Here is a 19,731-nt window from a genome sequence, read left to right on the forward strand (position 1 = left end):
GCATGAAGTACAGAAAAAAATGGCCACCAAGGCCAGGCAGTGTCACGGCAGGCGGACTTCCCAGGGCCGGGGAGCCAGAACAGGCAGAAGGAAGCCAAAGTAACACTGAGGCATTCACTTCTCTCTCCCTCTCCTAGATTTTTGTCTCCTCTAAACCAACCAAGGCTGCATGAACCTTTCCTGAAAATAAAAAAGCAGTTCTGCTTTTACCATGTGGGGGCCTGAGGCAAGTGTTCAAATAGAAACCCTCATGCCAGTCTATTAAATGAAGCTACTAAGCTAGTAAACAGAATATGTCTGGTCCTCTCACCTTTCTCTCTGCTCAATAGTATGCCTCTTAACCACCTGCAGGCTGGGTCTACTTTCTGCCTTTCTTGCCACAAGACCTTGTCTTGTGCCCAGAGGGCCTCGGGCACGTGCATGTGGACACCACATTCCCATTCACTAGAATAGCAAACATTACAAAGACTGTTTAAAGTGTTGTCAAGGATGTGAAGTAGCTGAAACCCTTAGACACTGCTGGTGGGGATGCAAATGGCACAGTCACTTTGGAAAATGGTATGGCAATTTCTAATGAGGTCTCACAAGCAGCTACCGTGTGATCCAGCAATCCCATTCCTAGGCATGTGCCCAAGAGAAATACAGACTTATGGACACAAAAACTTGTATGTGAATGTATATAGCAGCTTTCATCATAATAACTGGATACAATTAAAACTGGATACAGCCCAAATGTCCCTCACCTGAGGAACGGATGAGCACCCTGTGGTATCTCCACACAAGGCAGCACCACTCACTCAGCAATAAAAAAGAACAAACTGCTGACCCATGCAACAACACGAGTGCATCTCCAATGCTCTGTGTGAAGTGAAAGAAGCTAGATCCCAAAGCTAAACTGTATGTTGTTTCATTCCATTTATACGACATTCTGGAAATGGTGGAACTATAGGAGCAGAGAGCAGGTTAGTGGTTAGCAGCAGTAAGGGGCAGAGTAGGGAACATTTTGGGTGATAAAACTGTTCCATCTTGACTGTGGTGGTGGGTTCATGACTGTGCACTTGTCAAAACACCACAAAGAATGAATTTTACTGTATGTTAATCAAACACACTAAAACATATCAGATTGCTCTTTGGATAAAATCCAAAATCAGCTGCTTGGCCTCCCCAGATGCTCACCAATGACTCAGCCTGCTAGCCTCACCTGCATTTCTTTCTCTTCCTCTCCAGCCACTCCAGGCCTCAGGGCGTTTGCACATGCTGCTTGGTCTACCTGGCTGACCTCTTGTTACTTTCCATTCTACAGTATGGGCCTACTTCCACCCATTCTATAGACACCTTGGTGTTCTCAGATCAGCAACTGCCAAGCAAGGTCAGAGCAACCTCCTATTGCTCCCTTAGCCTCTGTGTTTCTCCTCTGTGTCCGGATTACACAGGTGAAAAACTCTTGAATGCTGGACTCCTTCTAGAGCCTAAGCACCATGAGGACAGGGATGACATTTTTCTTTCCCACCACCAAACCTGGCTTCCAGGGTGCCTTGCACAAACTCCATGCTCAGTAGATATTTGCTGAGGGGATGAACTGATGACTCCATCACTCTATAGACAAAGGTCCTCCAAGGCCAGGTGACGGAGTCAGGATGATCCCCCTGTCTCCAGGCCTGCTTCCCATGTGCTTTTCCTCTTGCACAGCTGCCTCTCCAAGGAAGGGGCATGGAATGAGGATCCTGCCTGATCAGAAGGGGATACAGCCCTTAGGAACTAGAGGCAAAAAAGGATGGAGACTTGAACTGTCTCAAGAGCTTCCCCACACAAAGCTGAGCACCAGATTCTGGACTTCAAGAAGTTCAAACAAAGGAATTCCAGAAGTGCATAATTGCAGGCTTGGACTACACATGAAAAGGAACAGAGGCAGAGTGGAATTCAGATTCATAGAAGGGAAAATGGAGCTCCAGAGATGTTAACAGACCATTGACAGAGCTCCTGTGGGGAAACCCTGGTGTCCACATACCCAGCACTGTGGAAGTATGCAGCTGTGGGTTCACACCAATCCGCCTTCTCCAGGCTGAGCCAGGGACCCACGTGGCTCATCTGGCCCAGGAAGAGAATCCGGGTGAGACCACAGAACAAAGCAAAATTAACCAGCCTCAAAATTACATCACCAGCCCAGGGTTCTAGCAATCGAGATAAGCAAATGACCACATTCAGGCAAAACCCATACCAAATGAGTGGCAAATTCCCACCTAACAGATGGGGACAATGAGACTTAGGCAAAGGGACTTGCTCAGGGTCACACCACTGGCCAGTAGCTGGGCCAGGCTGGAACCAGGTCTCCTGGGTTCCACTTCAGCATGGCCTTGTCTACTGCGGGCACCAGGATCTGCCTGGTAGAGGCCACAGTTGCTGACCACCAGCATGGCCAACAGGCCACCCTGTGTAATAAGCCACCCCAAAACTTAGTGGCTCACAATGATAATTATTTATTGTGGTCATAAGACTTGACAGGGCTTAGCTGGGCAGCTCTCACTTGAAGCATCTCACTGCAGATGCAGTCCAATGGGGCTACCTAAAGGCTTGACTGGGCTGGACATCCACTATGGTGCCTCCACATAGCTGCCAGTTGACTCTGGCTGTCAGCTGAGAGCGCCCCTGGGGCCATCACATGACCTCTCCACGTGGCATATGCTTCTTACAGCATGGTAGCTGTGCACTGAGAGGAAATGCCACCAGAAGTCAGTGTTCTAAGAAGCAGGAAGTGGAAATGGCCAGGCCAGGTAAGGGCTATGCCAGGGATGGCCGGGCATCCTCTCTGCTGCATGCGATTGGTTAAGACAGCCCCAGTACCAGCCCAGGGCCAGGTAAGAGGGAATACATTCCACCCCTTCACTGGGTGAGGGACAAAGTCAACTTTCAAAGAACCTACGTGATGAACGATGATGGACAGCAGTGTTGTGGCTGTCTCTGGGAAAACACAATCTACCACCCTAGCCATGGCAACCAGACCAGGCAATCCCTGCGACTGGACCCTTAGGAGAAAGCATAGAGCTCCTACCAACCGCCCTAGAGGGGGCAAGCCAGGCCCAGGTGCCAGCCAGGCTGGGAGTGCTGTTGTGGTCCAGTGGAAAAGCCTTGTTCTGGGAGCAGGAGGCGCCCCCTAGACCCCGCCCAACGCTTGCTCACTTGGGCCTCAGATCCTCACCTGAAACGGGGGACCAGACCACACAGAGACCCCTCTGGGGACGTCCGGTGAGTCCGCTGAGTCAATGGACTCATTGCTCATGCAGACACAGCCACCAGTGCGTCACATAGCAGGTCAGCAGTATCTTCCAAGTCACTGATTTGAGTGGATATTGAAGGAGGCCATGAAGTCCTCAACAAAACTGACATCCCAGCCAAAGGCCTGACCTCGAAGCCCAGGGCATGTGTGAGTGGAGGCTCTCCACTTCTGCTGCAGAAAGGGGGAGAAGGGGGAGGTGGGTAAGGGTTGGGGGTTCTGGGGGAGCAGATCCTAGGCCGGGCAGTTCTGGTTAACGTGCAGAGCAGGAGAGCAGTGGGGTTGCATGTGAGGTGTTAATGATTTCCTCAACCGCCGTGGGGGAAGCGGAGGGGCCGGAGCCCAGGCCTTGGCAGATAAGTGGCTTGGCGTGGTGTTAAGTCCTGTATTTAACAGCTTGATTAATGGGCCGGAGGAGAGCAACTCAGCTAATGAAATGTGCAGGTGGCTGCTGGCGGGTCAGGGGCACTCATGCAACAACGGACACGGAGACATCAAACAACGGGCATGCAGGAATGCCCTGCACAGACGGCCCGCTCCAGTGTGAAGACGACAAAGCCAGTCACTGTTTTGTTTTTGTTTTTGTATTTTATTTTTTAAAATTATTTTATTTTATTTTTCCATGAGTTATTGGAATACAGATGGTATTTGGTTACATGAGTAAGTTCTTTAGTGGCGATTTGTGAAATTTTGGTGCACCCATCATCCTAGCAGTGTACACTGCACTGTATATGTTGTCTTTTATCCCTCACCCCCTCCCACCCTTCCCCCGCAAGTCCCCAAAGTCCATTGTATCATTCTTATGCCTTTGTGTCCTCATAGCTTAGCTCCCACATATCAGTGAGAACATACCGTGTTTGGTGTTCCATTCTTGAGTTATTTCCCTTAGAATAATAGTCTCCAGTTTCATCCAGGTCATTGCAAATGCTGTTAATTCGTTCCTTTTTATGGCTGAGTAGTATTCTATTGTATATATATGCCACAGCTTCTTTATCCACTTGTTGATTGGTGGCATTTGGGTTGGTTCCACGATTTTGCAATTGTGAATCGTGCTACTATCAACATGTGTGTGTAAGTATCTTTTTCAAATAATGGCTTCTTTCTTCCGGGTAGATACCTGGTAGTGGGATTGCTGGATCAAATGCTAGATCTACTTTTACTTCTTTGAGGAATCTCCATGCTGTTTTCCATAGCGGCTGTACTAGTTTATTCATTCAGGAAAGTTTTAATGAGCACTTAGGACGGCTGTACTTCCCAGAAGATGGCTGGAGCAAGGCGTGGTGAGATGGTTCCAAATTTTTAGGAGCTCACAGACTAGTGACCATATCTCAAACTAAAAATGCTAGACAATAACTGCCTTGTAATTAAAAGTGCTTTTCCAAAAGATGTCAAAGAATTTCAGAGGCTTGCACAATCCCAGGTGCAGGGAGGAGAAGCTTCCGACCAGCCTGTCCATGGATTCACTGAAGGCATCTGACGATTGAACTAAGAGCAGAGGGAGCTTCTCCTTATCCCTATCAGGGTGGTGCCGTTCTCAGACTGATCCTCCCAGGCCTCCAGGTCCTGATCTCGGAGCCCCTGGGAGTCTGCACCACTCTCATAGCCTGATTGGTTGCCTAGACTTCAAGACTGTCTTCTGCGCTATGGTCATGTGCTTCCCCCTTTGTCCTTCTGCCACTCTCCCACTTTGGACTCCAGTCTCATCTCAACAAAGAAATAGCCCCTGTTGGCCTCCCCACTGTGGTGCTTCCCTGGGCACAGTGCTGTTCACGTCGTCCCCTGCTCTAAGGTGCCATGTGTCTCCCCATGACTGTGGGACCTGGTAGTACCACCCTCCATCATTGCCCACACTTCCACCTTCCCACCCACCCTCGCAGCACAACCTGAAGCTTGCCCAAACTCTCCTCCTTCTTTACTGCAGGGTGTGCCCCTCGGGGGGTCCTCACTCTGCTGCCTGCTATCCAGGCTCCTTCAGGATCCCACACCAATTCCACCTCCTTCCTGAATCATGGCTGATGCTCCCAGTAGTGAGGAATCCTGGTAACATAAGGGACAGGAAGAAATGCCAGCAAGGCTCCCAGAACAGTCCCTTGGAGGGGAGGAGGGACTCGGAGCTGAGACGCACTAGGCTCAACCTCTGGGATCCCGCAAGCAAGTGGACTGATTTGGTTCAGGGCTCAGATGAGGAAGGACCTGCTGCTGAGTTTTGCAGGGGTCTTTTTGAGAGAAGAGGGGAGAACGCCCTGCTCTCAGCATTCCAAATGAACTGAGACGGTGGCTGTGAGGAGGGCTCCCAGGTCCCAGACATGGCTCAGAGACGCGCTGTCTGCACAGTGATGCAGCGTCTCAATGAGAAACGGACTGGCGCTTTCCTTATTGTACAGTCGATTAGGGTAAGTAGGAAGGGGAGAAGCTTGTGCTGGCCACACCAGTGACACTCAGTGGGAACTCTGCAGCCAGACATCAAGGTCCAGGCTCATGGCCTGAGTGTGTTGAGTGACATGAAATACTCTGGATTGGGAGTTGAGGGAGCTTGGGCTCTGTTGCTGCAAGTCATGCCACGGAGGAAATCATGGAAACCAACAGCCCAGGCAGACCTGGGGTCTTATCTTCCCGTCACCCTCCAAGCTCACTGCCCAGTGCTGCTGCACTTCCCCTCCTTTCCCACACACCTGCCTCTGCCGGGGACTGTAGCTGCACCTGTTCTATTGCACCAGTGTCCTCTGTGGCCTGAAGTCTGGTCCTGCCCCTCCAGCCTGTGCCCCCCACTGTGACCAAATGATCCTTCCAAATGAATGACTGGTCCTGTCCCCGCCTTCCCCCTCATGCACCTTCCCAGTGCCTCCGGGATGACAGTGAGAACTTCTGATGGCTCTGGGTCCCCTGCAGCCTCCTCTCTCACGGCCTCCCCCTGCCCTGATGCTATCTGAGCCAGGCCGAGTTCCCAACGCTCCTGAAACACGACCCTGGCTCTTGCGCTGCCTGCTGGGTCCCTGAGCATGCAGGCCAGGCTGGTCAGCACTCGCTCCCCACCCCTCCTCCCTCTAAAGCCAGCTTTTCTCATCCCTCTGATCTCAGGTGGGCTCTTGATTCCTCTAGAAAACCTTCCCTCACCCCCGAGACTGGCTGAGGTGTCTCTGCTCATCCTCTACGGTGCCTGGCACTGCCCGGGTCACAGGATGCACGGCGGGTGTTGCTTATGGAGCTATTTGTTCCCCACTGGATAGTGAGCCTCCCAGGGCAGGGTCTCCTGCCTTGGGATAGAGTCTGTAAGCCAGGCTTGGATGCAGCTCTGGCCATGCATGGCCCAGGTGAGGGTTCCATCCGCACTCCAGGGAATCCCTGTGCTCCCTCCTGTCTGGTTTGCTGATGCACCTTCACCAGTAGTCACAGCCCCTATGCCAGGCACTGGACCCATGCTCAGAATCACTGGCATGCAGAGTTGGCAAAGGCCTTCCCTGACTTGGGTGAGAGGAGCTGACCTGGAGAGGGCAGATGTGGTGGGAATCATGGACATGACCCACACCCTGTGAGCTCTAGCCTGCCCTCCTGGGTGTCCGCAGAGCCTCTGCTGGTATCACTGCCCACCAGAGAGCTCCTCCAAGGCCACACGCTAAGAGATACGAGAAGATCTCGGCTGGGTTCCCTGTTACTTTGGGACAGGACAGATTGTAAAGCAATGCGTGAAGTTGTTCCTCCTCCGTGAGTGCTTCTGAGTTGCAGTGGAGCAGGGCAAAGGGCGCTGAGTCAGGAGCCGAGACGGCAGATTCTGCCCGGTCCTGCCCTGTTATGTTATGACCTTTAGCTTTGTCCCCCTGCCTTGGTCTGCAAGTTCAAGGCAGGAAGCAACAGGCTTTTCTGAAACTGAGGACTTTGCTCCTCTCAAGGGCCCAACCCCATGCTTTCCCACAGGCGTTTGCAAAGCCATTGCTCTGGTCGTACAGCGTGGACATCTGCTGCACCCTGTAAAGCAGCAGCACTTTCCAGTCACCCAGACATCACTCTGTAAATCTGCACGACCGATGGCTCGGCGAGTTGTGAGGGGATGGCAGCTTTACGAGGTGCCACCTTTGTGACTAATGGGGCCAGGAGGCTGTGCAGGTGGGAACGGGGGGTTGGAGGATGAGAGAACAAACACTGGTGTGAGTGCACACTCACACATCATATACACACATGCACACACACACACATAGATGCATGTACACACACACATATATACACATGTACAATGCATACACACACATGTACCTACACATTCACATGCACACACACACATATGCATGCATACATATGCATATACTTACACATATACACATGCACACACATACACATGCTCAATGCACAGACACATATGTACCTACACATTCACAAGCACACACATACATACACACATATGCATATACACACACACACATATACACACATACACACATACACATACATATGCGTGTACATGCACATATATATATGCATGCATACATATATACACATACACACATGCACAGACACACATATACACACATACACGCTCGTGTATATATACACATACACACATACACACTAATGTATACACATACACGCCCATGGGATTTCAGGCCTTGCCAGATTATGCCAGGGACATTGAATACATTTCCTTTCAGACTTTACTTCCTGGGCTATGTCAAACCGGTGCTAGAACAGACAATTAAAAAGTGGGGAAATGTAATTGGAAATCCAGACATTTACCTTTGCATAGATGACATGCCCACTGTATATTATTTTCTCTATGTTGGAATTTTGTTTTAGGTATTTGGGCGCTAAATAGATACACTTTGAAAAAATCTATTAGACATTGCTCATAATAAGAAAGCAGAGGAAAAGGAGTGGACGTCACTTTTACTGAGCACCTACTATGTGTCAGAACCCCACCCCACCATTGTTTTACATTTGTCATGTCTTTTAATCCTCACAGCTACTCTCTGAAAGAGGCATTGTCTGCCACATCTTCCAAGTGACCAGAATGAGGTTTATAGCATTATGAGGCTTATAGCATTCTGAGGATGAGGTTTATAGCTGGCCAACTTCAGTCTGCTGGGTACCACTGACTCTTTACTGATTCATGCCCTTCATCTCACGGATGGTGACGACCAGAGTCCTTCAGGCCACATGTTGGCTTATTTCTCCATAACCTTAAACTTGACAATTGTGCACCCACTTATTTAATCACAAAATTGAGAAGAATTTATTTTATTCATTTATGGTTTTATCTTATCATTCTTTTTTTTTTTTTTTTTTTTTTTTTTAGACGGAGTCTCCCTGTGTCGCCCAGGCTGGAGTGCAGTGGCGCGATCTCGGCTCACTGCAAGCTCCGCCTCCCGGGTTCCCGCCATTCTCCCGCCTCAGCCTCCCGAGTAGCTGGGACTACAGGCGCCCGCCACCGCGCCTGGCTAGTTTTTTGTATTTTAGTAGAGACGGGGTTTCACCGTGTTAGCCAGGAGGGTCTCAATCTCCTGACCTCGTGATCCTCCCGCCTCGGCCTCCCAAAGTGCTGGGATTACAGGCTTGAGCCACCACGCCCGGCCCTTGTCATTCTTTTATTAACAAACATCTGATGAGTATCTTTAGTGTGGAGCTTCGGGTTGAGGTTTGGGGAAGTCCCTAAGCAGAATCTCCCAGCTTCAATGGTATAAGCTACGAAAATTAAAGAAGTTGAATAGATACCATGAATTGACAGCACCTCCAATTAAAATTAAATGTTGTCAAGAGAAGGATTTTAAACAGTTAACATTTTCATGATAATTCATATCCTTTGTAAATACTGATTACATTTTGAAGGAATTTGTTAAGCATGTAGCCAAGTTTTGCTGGCAGTTTAATCAACACCTGTTACAACAGTAGGATGTGCTAGACCAAGCACAGACACTGGCATCAGCAAGCAAGTTTGGCTCCAGCCCTGCCGCTGCCATCAGTATGGATTCAGCAAGAGGCAGGGACTCATCCTTTTGCAGACAGCGGACAGCCATTCTCTTACAGCCTGGTGTTCAGGCAATACGTAGAGGTTACTATCTGCAAGAGACAAGATGCTGGAAAGAATGAGGAGGGCATCAAACAATTCCTCTGGGAACAGAAGGAAAGTAATGAGCTGAAGGACACAACCAGAAGGTGGGGGGCGTGGTTAGGAGGATTTTGAATCCATTCATGCAATGGGGCACGAGGTTGTGGAATAGCAGAGACAGAGGAAGAGTGGGGACAGGCAGACAAGGAAGAAAGACCAATACGAGTTCAACTCCAAATGTGTGTGAGGGGCAAGGAAAAGTCAAGAATGACTCCCAGAACCTGATCTTGGTTGATAAGGTGAAGGAACAGCAGACTCTTTCTTCAAAAGATGGAAAAATGAGGGAAAAGAATATGGTCACAGAAACCAGGGAAGGAGACATGCTCAGAAAGGGAAAAACGAACTACACTGCCAATATCACACTTAGAAGCAAAATTTTAGAAATACCAAAACATGGAAGCAGTGATTCTTCTATTCCTTATCATGTTTGGAGAAATTTCCACTGGAGAACACCTAAAACAATGGATACAGTATAGAAAGAAAACATCTCCTATGCATGGCTGGGCTAGTGGGGAAGTATGGGAAATTGTCTGATCCTGAAACAAGGAAGCATGAATCGGGAAAGGTGGTCCGGCAGCTGAAAACAGCCCTTTGCTGGGGACATCTACCCATCCCTGGTGGCCTAGATCATAGATTTAATAGTCCACTTGCTTAGGGACAGAGCACAAACCTGGGCACCTGAGCCAAGTAGCAAGTCAAATTGGAAAATCTCAAATTAGGCCACAATCCTTAAAATGTGATACTTCAAACAGTACAACTTGCAGTGGGTTGGGGGGAAAACACGCCCTGCTGAAAGAGATGGTCTGGCTCTAGATTGACCTGAACAAACAAAGGGTATCTCCAAAGAATTCTTAAATCTCATACTCACAGGAGCCTGGGACTGGAATTCATACTACTTGTGTGGGGATGAAGAACTTAAAATTTAGTTGAAATAAAGTCTCAGGTGAGTCAAATCTCCAGGCAAATTTGGAAGAAATAAACTTTAAACTCAGGCTTTAACAGATAAAGTTCTATGGAACATAAGTTAACTATCAAACAGCACAATCCACACAAGGAAATAAGCCACCATGAGCAAGAGTCAGCAGAAACTACAAAACATAGAATGTGATTCAGAAAAACCAAATCAGATGCTAGAATGCAAAATAAATCTCTTTTATATGTTTCAAGAAGTAAAAGAAGATTTTGAAAGTATGATGGTAAGGAATTATCAAGGAAATAAACAAGCAGGTACAAAACAGAACCAATAAAAGTACTAAATATGAAAAATATAATGACTAAAATCAGAAACTCAATAGATGAAGTAAACAACAGATTAAATACAACTGAAGAGAGACTCATTAAATTTGAAGGCAGATCTGAAAACACACATAAAGCTAAAGAGAGACTAAGTAGATTAGAAGACAGATCTGAATAATTTAGGTAAAATATAAAATATAAAGGAGATGGAAAACATGAAAGAGATAAAGCGATGGAGATGGACAGACTGTGAGAGAGGAAATATCTGAAGAGATAATTGAAGAGAATTTTCTATTATTATTGAAAGACTATAATATTCAGATTAAGAAACTAGTGAACACCAAGCAGAATAATAATAATGATAAACACTCTACAAGCATCATAGCGCCTTGAGGGATGCCAAAGATAGTAGGAACATCTAAGAATGGAGAGAAAAAACAGGTTACCTAAAGGTGAACAGTTTCATAGACAACATTTCAACAATATAAAAGCCAAAAGATGGTAAAATAATATCTTCAAGATATTGTGAGAAATCATTCTTAATCTAAAATTTTATGCCCAGAATATCTGTTCTCCAAGAAATAAAGACTCCTCAGACAAACAAAAATGGAATTTACAGCTGACACACTCTTTTGAAGATGTGCTTTTGACACACCTTTCTAAAAGAGTGAAGGAAGAATAGTTTCAGAAGAAAGATCTGAATTCAAGAAGAAATGATGAGCACAACAGTAATAAGCATGTGGGTAAATCTAAACATTGATTTAAAACCCAGTAATAATAATGTATCATTTGTGGGATAAAATGAAATCAGAATAGCCAGAAACTAAGAAAGCAATGGCGTGTAAACTGAGACGTGATTATCACAGTTAAAGCCTTCTAAAGTCCTTTTGTTTTTAGAAAGGTGATGATATTTTTTTTTAATTAAGTTAAAGTTTGAAAATAAAGGGATGGAAAAGGGCAAATACTCAAAGGAAAGCTGTTACAACTATATTAATATCAGATGAAATACAGCCTAAGACACAAAGCATTCCTAGAAATAAAGAGGGTCACCGTGCATTGACAAAATGGTCAACTTACCAGGAAAATGTGATAATTTTAAAAGTCTTTTGTAACCTGCTAACATAGCTTCAAAATGTATAAAATCAAAATGGACGAGCAGGTACAAATTTAAATTTGTTGTTCCATTATAATGAATTATAAAAAACCAGTGAGAGAAATGGACAAAACACCGACCTATTGAGTATGTTAACACACCACTCCTAGTAATCAATGCATCAAGAAGATACCACCCAGCAAGGGTATGTCAGATTTAAACAACATAATTTAAAATCTGGGCCCAATAGGCATACATGAAATACTGCACGCCAAAACTGGAGAATACTCAGTCTTTCAAGAACACGTGGGGCATTTCCAAAAAGTGGCCACCAAGAAATTGACTCAAAAATTGACTTGGCCCAGCCAACATGGTGAAACTCCATCTCTACCAAAAATACAAAATTAGCCAGATGCGGTGGTGCGCCTATAGTCCCAGCTACTTGGGAGGCTGAGGCAGGAGAATTGCTTGAATCCAGGAGGCGGAGGTTGCAGTGAGTCGAGATCATGTCATTGCACTCCAGCCTGGGCAACAAGAGTGAAACTCCATCTCAAACAAAACAAAAACAAAAACAAAAAAACCAACCAACCAACCAAACAAACAGAAAACAAGATTTATGGTATTGCACTAAACACAATGAAAAGTACAGGAGAACTGCAAGAGATCACTTTTTACTGCAATACTCAATTTACTGGAAAGATGAACTGCTCAGGTAGAGGTAGTTAGGGTCACACTGGTTTTCTGCAGATTCAATACTTGAATTCACCAAGGTCAACAAGAGGTGGCTACAGAATCATTCCAGTAGTGGAGTATGTACTTCAGTTTGTCAGTGTTCGAGTGCATAAATTTTGATAAATTTTAACTTTTTGTAATAGGTTTGTATATATTTTATGGTAGTAAATGATAAAACAGACTAGTATTTACATATATTTTATGCATTCATGACATATGTTTTTCTTAATTTTTTCACTCTTTCTAGGCTACACAGTTCACCTGTTTTTTCAAATTGTAGAAAATCCCCAAAAATGTTTCCAATATATTTATTGAAAAAAATCTGCATATATGTGGACCCATGCAGTTCAAACCCATGTTGTTCAAGGGTCAGCTGTGTGTCACTGATAGACTGACTCTTTTATTTTATTTTGAGGCATAGTCTTGCTCTGTTGCCTAGGCTGAAGTGCAATGGTGTGATCTTGGCTCACTGCAACCTCCACCTCCCAGGTTCAAGTGATTCTCCTGCATCAGCCTCCTGAGTAGCTGGGATTACAGACGTATGCTACCACGCCCGGCTATTTTTTTTGTATTTTTAGTAGAGAAAGGGTTTCACCATGTTGGCCAGGCTGGTCTTGAACTCTTGACCTCAGATGATCCATCCGCCTCAGCCTCCCAAAGTGCTGGGATGAGCCACTGCGCCTGGCCCCATCAACCAACTCTTTTTTTTTTTTTTTTTGAGACAGAGTCTCACCCTGTTGCCCAGGCTAGAGAGCAATTACACGATCTCGGCTCATGGCTCACTGCAACCCCCGCCTTCTGGGTTCAAACGATTCTCCTGCCTCAGCCTCCCAAGTAGGTAGGATAACAGGTGCCCACCACCATGCCCAGCTAATTTTTGTATTTTTAGTAGAGATGAGGTTTCACCATGTTGGCTAGGTTGGTCTCAAACTCCCGACATCGTGATCCACCCGCCTCAGCCTCCCAAAGTGCTGGGATTTCAGGCGTGAGCCATCGTGCCTGGCCCTAGACCAACTCTTAAACCATCACTTCCATTGATGGACTAGAGGCAACCTTTGGCTCCAGTTTAGACTGGCTGTTCTGGCTGCTTGCAAACTGCTGTTCTTGAATCCTCTCTCACCGTTATCCTGCTTAGAGGGTTCTTCCCTTTGTCACACACTCAATCGACAAATGCCTATCAAAATCTCTGAAATGGAAAATTCTCCCATGTTGCCTTCTGCCTTCTTGTTTTTTTATAGCTCACAGGTGGGACTCTGCACAGACTTTAATCTACCCTAGGGCCTGGGAGCCATTTGTCCCACTCCCCTGTTTCCTTTCAGGGCCCCAGGTCAGGAGGCTCAGCAGGCTGCCTTCTGGCATTCCCAGGGGCAGGTGCACCCTCTGCTCTCTAAGAGGAATTACTCACAGGCTCCTACTGCCCAACCTCCCAGAAAACTACCATATCCCATTTCTACCCCAGGCCTGGGGCAAAACAGCTCCAAGGCTTTCTGCTCTCAGCTACAGTTTATAAGCAGGTTCAGTGAAGACACACAGAGTTAATCTCTGCCTGACAGTGAAGTGCATGCCTGCAATAGCCCATGCTGCAATGTCCATTGAAACAAAAGAAAACATTCCCACACTCTATGTGTGGTTATAGACCACACCTTCTGGGTCTGTAGAAGTGAGGTATGTGTTGGCGGTGGGTGGGGTGGGCGGTGGGTGGTGGTGGCCCTAATGAGGGACCACGTATGTCCATAACACAGATTCTTATTCCATTGCATTTTGATTTATTTGCTTGTTGCTTTTCATGTTTTACAAACGTTTTTTGGAAGTTTATTCCTTCTACATTTACGGAGGGCCTGCTAACTCTGGGCTCTAGTGAGTTGAATATGGAAAAACAGTGTTTCTTGTTCTTGAGTTTATGAAGAGCTCAAGCTCACAGACTGAAAGGCGGGAGGAGATGGATATGGGGCAAAGCAGTCAGTAGTGAGAAATGCTCCCTAGGGGCTGGTGCAAAGGGCTTTGCAAGCCCAAAGTAGGAAATGGTCAGCCTCATATGGGTGTGGTTTGTGTGCCTGCATTGACATAGACTCTGCAGAAGCAGCGACATTGTGTGGGGTCCTGGAGGGTGACTAGCAGTTTTCTGGGTGGCAAATGGGGAGGACTTGCTGCATAAAAGGCAGAACTGAGGCAAAAAATAAAAACCTGATTTCACAACCATTGCATGTTTTAATGATTTCTTCCCAGAGCAGGGTCCAGCAACTACATCATTGTTGATCAAGCTGGGGCCTACAGAAGTACTGTCTAGCTGAATTTTGCCTTTGTGTTCTGGACCAACTAGAAGGCCAACTGATCACCAACAGAGTGGTGTCATGTCAGTCCCATGTTTGCCTTAGTATTCACGGTCGGGGGAGTCCTTATTTAATTGCCCGAGGTGAAAGAGGAAGAACAAAAGCCGACTACAAATAAGCAATGCATTTATACCAGGTGAAAACCAGAGGTGTCCGTGGCTCAATAAGGAAATAGTCATGAGAGAAACAGCCTTTCCCAAAGCACCATGGGTGTGCAGAGCTTACAGGAACTTACAGGAACAGGCAGCAAGTCACTTAGTGCCACATTCTCTTTGGAAGATACAGATGGATCTCAGCAAAATCATATGATCCTTTGCATTCAATTGATGCTGTCAACATGGGCTCATGGTTTCCATTGTATCTGTTCCTATTATGTATATTTCTTTTCATTTTGCTGCAAACGAGTTATTGTAAAAGGCCAACACTTTGGTTTATATTTATGCATATTCAAATGACATTAAAATATAATAAAAGTAACGTAAAGTAACATTCCATAACATTTTGCCTTTTCCTTATTTTTTCAATGTTTAAAACTCTGCTTTTCATTATCAAAAAAGGCAGGCTAGTCTATCCTCAGATCCACACTGTAAAATAAATAACATGACATTCCACTAAATTAGCCTTCATAAAATGTTGCAGTACAGTTTTAAAAGATGATGAAAATGTGAAAACATCAATGACTTTTATTAGAGAAATTTCCTTCACCTCTGAAAAAGACTGGAATTAATTTACGTAGCCCTGAAAATAGAAACGGAGGGCTGAACGGGCCAAGTTCTTTTTCAAACAGCAATACTAAGACTCTCAAAGGTGAATTTTTCTCGTAGTTCTCATGCTGACAAAAGTAACCTCGAAGATCCATCCCATCCGTTTGCATTTGGACACATCACTCAGCTGTCAGGTGAATTGCTTGTGTGGGGTGTGTTTGAACACCAGCTTGCCCTGCGTCTCGAGCAGCCTCCACTTAGAAGTCATCCCAACTTTTCAAAAGCAGATTGCCTCCCTTTGAAATTCCCTTATAGGAGAAATTCCACCTCTGCTTTTTATTATACTGTTGCATTAACTCTTATATTAGGATAAAAAGAAACACATTCTCTTCTTCAAACAATAGAAAAAGGAAATGTCACTCTCGCCAGTCTTTTCTTTTTTTGAGGAATTCTAATCCATTTATATCCTCAAAGGCATTTTCATTCTTTGGGGAAGATTTGAAGGCCAATTCTTGTTAGCCCCTTGGAAATAGTGTTAAGAGTCTTCCTTTCCATGCCTTAAAAACCACCCATGTCCTTTCATTTTTATCTTAATAAAGACACAGACGCCATTTAAGAAGCTTGAGATCCACGTGGACTGGGGCCAACGCTGTTGAGGTGGTTCTGTGCAGAGTCATCTGGAAGGAGAGACTCTGTGGCCCACGGGGACCTGCTTCACCAATGCTGCAATAGTCTAACCTAGAACTACGAGATCTTTGGCTACCATGATTCCTCCTTCATTGCCAGTGAGCACTGGGTAGTATTGTGAGCATGTGGGGAAGACAGTGAAAATGCATCATTCTGTATTGGCTGGGGGTAAAAAGTTCTTACTAAGTCAATCCTGATGTTCTTGGAGTGAGGGCTGAAGCCTTCAGCATGGGGTCTTGATTATTGTTCCAAGAATAAGCAATAACTTTTTGAATTAGAAAACATAGTTTTGAATAGGAAGCTCAGAGTATGACTGAAAAGAACAGCGAGTGATTTAATATTATTCTTTTTCTTTTTTTCTTTTTTTTTTGAGACGGAGTCTCACTCTGTTGCCCAGGCTGGAGTGCAGTGGCCAGATCTCAGCTCACTGCAAGCTCCGCCTCCCAGGTTCAAGCCATTCTCCTGCCTCAGCCTCCCGAGTAGCTGGGACTACAGGCGCCCACCACCTCACCTGGCTAGTTTTTTGTATTTTTTAGTAGAGACGGGGTTTCACCATATTAGCCAGGATGGTCTCGATCTCCTGACCTCGTGATCCACCCGTCTCGGCCTCCCAAAGTGCTGGGATTACAGGCTTGAGCCACTGCGCCCGGCCAATATTATTCTTAAGTTACTGTTTTACTGGCAATAACATACTCTTTGCTTGATTTTCAGGAGCGGCTTTCTATATATTTTATATCTTCTAACCATGCTTTGCATTTCCATTGTAGTTTCTAGAAATATTTGTATTGAACATCCAGAGTGCAAGCTAATTATCAATGTATTCTTTTACCTAAGTATATTATTTATCATAGCATATGTAAAATATCATAACTTATTTTTGATAAATTCATTTAGCATCATGATAACAAGGAGCATCAGCGTTCTAGGTCCATTCTCAGATCAGCCCCAGGGTGGGATTCCTGCACCTGATTGAAATGTATTTGATGAAAGTTGTATTGTTGCATCAACTGACCTGTGGAAATTTACCAGCCAATAATTTTCATGTGATTCATAGATTACAAACCCATTTATCAGCTTTATTACAATCCCACGAGTCAGCTAGACTTCATTATTATATTGGCCTACTTTGCATATCATAAAGCATAAAAGAGATGATATGGGTATAATCTGCAAAATATAACAGTTCCATACAACAGCAGCAACAAAACATTTTGTCTTTTTATTTATCTCCACCTTCCCATTCTGCCCTTTTTTATTATTCAGTGAACAGTGGAGAGCATCTGCCCAACCAACTTGTTATGACTTGTCTCCTCTCACTTATGCTAATTATAACAAGGACGGGACTGGCACCAGACAAGTTATTCCTTGGCAAATCAGCCATATATTATAGTCAGGTTTTTGTTAGAGCAGTACCTAGGTTAGGTCTAATTTATAAGACAGTATATAAACAACATAACTTTAGGAACTGAAAATACAATATCTGAAATGAAAATTTCACTGGATGGGCTTAATAGCAGACTTGCATTGGCAGAATAAAGATTGGTGAACTTGAGGCTAGATAAATAGAAGAGATTCAATCTCAGGAGTAAAGGAAAAACTAGCAATTAACAGAGTTCAGTGACCTGTGGCAGAATAAATCTATTAATAACCATTTCTAACATCATTCTTTTCTATTGACCACACTTAAATTCCCTTCTTTCCTTCCTTCTTCCTTCCTTTTCTCTCTCTCTTGTTTTTTTTTTTTTTTTTTTTTTTTTTTTTTTTTGAGATGGAGTCTTGCTGTTGTCACCCAGGCTGGAGTACAGTGACATGATCTTGGCTCACTGCAAGCTCCACCTCCCAGGTTCCAGTAATTCTCCTGCCTCAGCCTCCCGAGTAGCTGATATTACAAGTGCCTGCCACCATGCCCAGCTAATTTTCGTATTTTTAGTAGAGATGGGGTTTCACCATATTGGCCAGGCTGGTCTCAAACTCCTGGCCTCAAGTGATCCACCCCTCTTAGTCTCTCAAAGTGCTGGGATTACAGGCGTGAGCCACCGCACCCGGCCTTTCCTCTTTTTCCTACCTGCTTGAGACCTTCATAATAAGGACTGGATTCCAGCTGCTCCTTGTAGCCTCAATACCAAGCTTAGCACATATTAAACACTAGACAAATACATAGGAAATAAACTCATGGATATTGTTTGCAGAATCACTTATAAGTGTAAAGCAATCCAAATTCCCCAATATAGGAAAATGGTTAAGTAGATCATGTACATCTAGATGATGAAACAGATACAGACATTGAAAATTTTATTTTTGAATAATATTTAATGACATGAGAAAATTTTCCTGATATGGTAATACATAAAAATAGAAAAATATATAACTTTTTTATTACTTGTTTTGAGATAGGGTCTCACTCTGTCACCAAGGCTAGAGTGCACTGGCATGAACATGGTTCACTGCAGCCTCAAACTCCTCGGCCCAAGAAATCCTCCTGCCTTAGCTTCCCAAGTAGCTGGGACCACAGGCATATGCTACTATGCTGGGCTAATTAAAAAAAATTTTTTTGTAGATATGGGGTCTCACTACATTGCCCAGGCTGGTCTTGAAGTCCTGGCCTCAAGTGATCCCAAAGTGCTGGGATTACAGGTGGATATGCAACTTTGTATACAACATGGTCTTGCTTTTCTTTACAAATTGTGCCCTTTCATTCATTCATTCACTCAACAAATGTTTATTGATGCACATTATTGCCGAGTTTCACTGTTGAAGATTCTAGGGGTGTGTGTGTGTGTATGTGTGTACACAATACAAATCTCTGTCCTCATAGAGTTTATATTATAGACAGGGTGGATAAACAGAAAACAAACTAAGTAAGTTCCATATTTTATTAGGTGACATATACTGTGGGTAAAAACAAGAAGTGTCACGTTTTTCCAAGGGGTCCTTTCCATAGGATTATGAGGAGGACCATGCAGTCATTGGGCAAAAGCTTGAAGAGTGTGAGAAGCAGGCATTTCAGAAAGAATAGGAGGCGAAGGGCTCTGAGCCCAGAGTGATGCTGGGGGGTTTGGGACCAGGAAGAAGGCCCATGTGGCTGCACCAAAGGGAATGAGCCCAGGAGTGGCAGGCGGTGACCTCAGAGGGTCCTGGGGAACCAGCAGTCAGCACCTGGAAGATCGTTGGAATGACCTTGGTTTTTACTTTTGCTTCAGGTGGTTTTTAACAGAGAAGTGACATGATCAGACTCAAGTTTTGAAAGAATCACCCGGGTTGTGCTGAGAAAAGACTGGGGCCAAAGCTGTACACTGTGAGTGAGAGTGTGTGTGGGTGCGCGTGTGTGTGTGTGTGAGTGTGCGTGTGTGTGTGCGCGTGTGTGTGTGTGTGCGCGTGTGTGTGTGTGTGCGTGTGTGTGTGGGTGTGCGTGTGTGGGTGTGCGTGTGTGTGTGTGCGTGTGTGTGTGGGTGTGCGTGTGTGTGTGGGTGTGCGTGTGTGGGTGTGGGTGTGCGTGTGTGTGTGCGCGTGTGTGGGTGCGCATGTGTGTGTGTGTGCGTGTGTGTGTGGGTGTGCGTGTGTGGGTGTGCGTGTGCATGTGTGTA

At 45.3% G+C, this 19,731-nt stretch overlaps 1 long non-coding RNA gene across 2 annotated transcripts in view; it reads left to right on the top strand.

Annotated features, from left to right (window-relative positions):
- The window catches only part of LOC108531994 (uncharacterized), a 43,286-nt gene that overhangs the window by 19,171 nt on the left and 4,384 nt on the right, over nt 1-19,731 (top strand). The window contains exons 2-3 of one of the 2 annotated variants that reach the window (XR_001886328.1): nt 16,060-16,245; nt 19,348-19,436. This is a non-coding gene — a long non-coding RNA (uncharacterized LOC108531994). Of the gene's footprint in view, nt 1-16,059; nt 16,246-19,347; nt 19,437-19,731 lie in introns of those variants that run through there. The other variant, XR_001886329.1, reaches the window with a different exon arrangement.

This window comes from Rhinopithecus bieti, unplaced genomic scaffold (assembly GCF_001698545.2).
Source record: "Rhinopithecus bieti isolate Rb0 unplaced genomic scaffold, ASM169854v2 scaffold_7884, whole genome shotgun sequence".
NCBI lineage: Eukaryota > Metazoa > Chordata > Mammalia > Primates > Cercopithecidae > Rhinopithecus > Rhinopithecus bieti.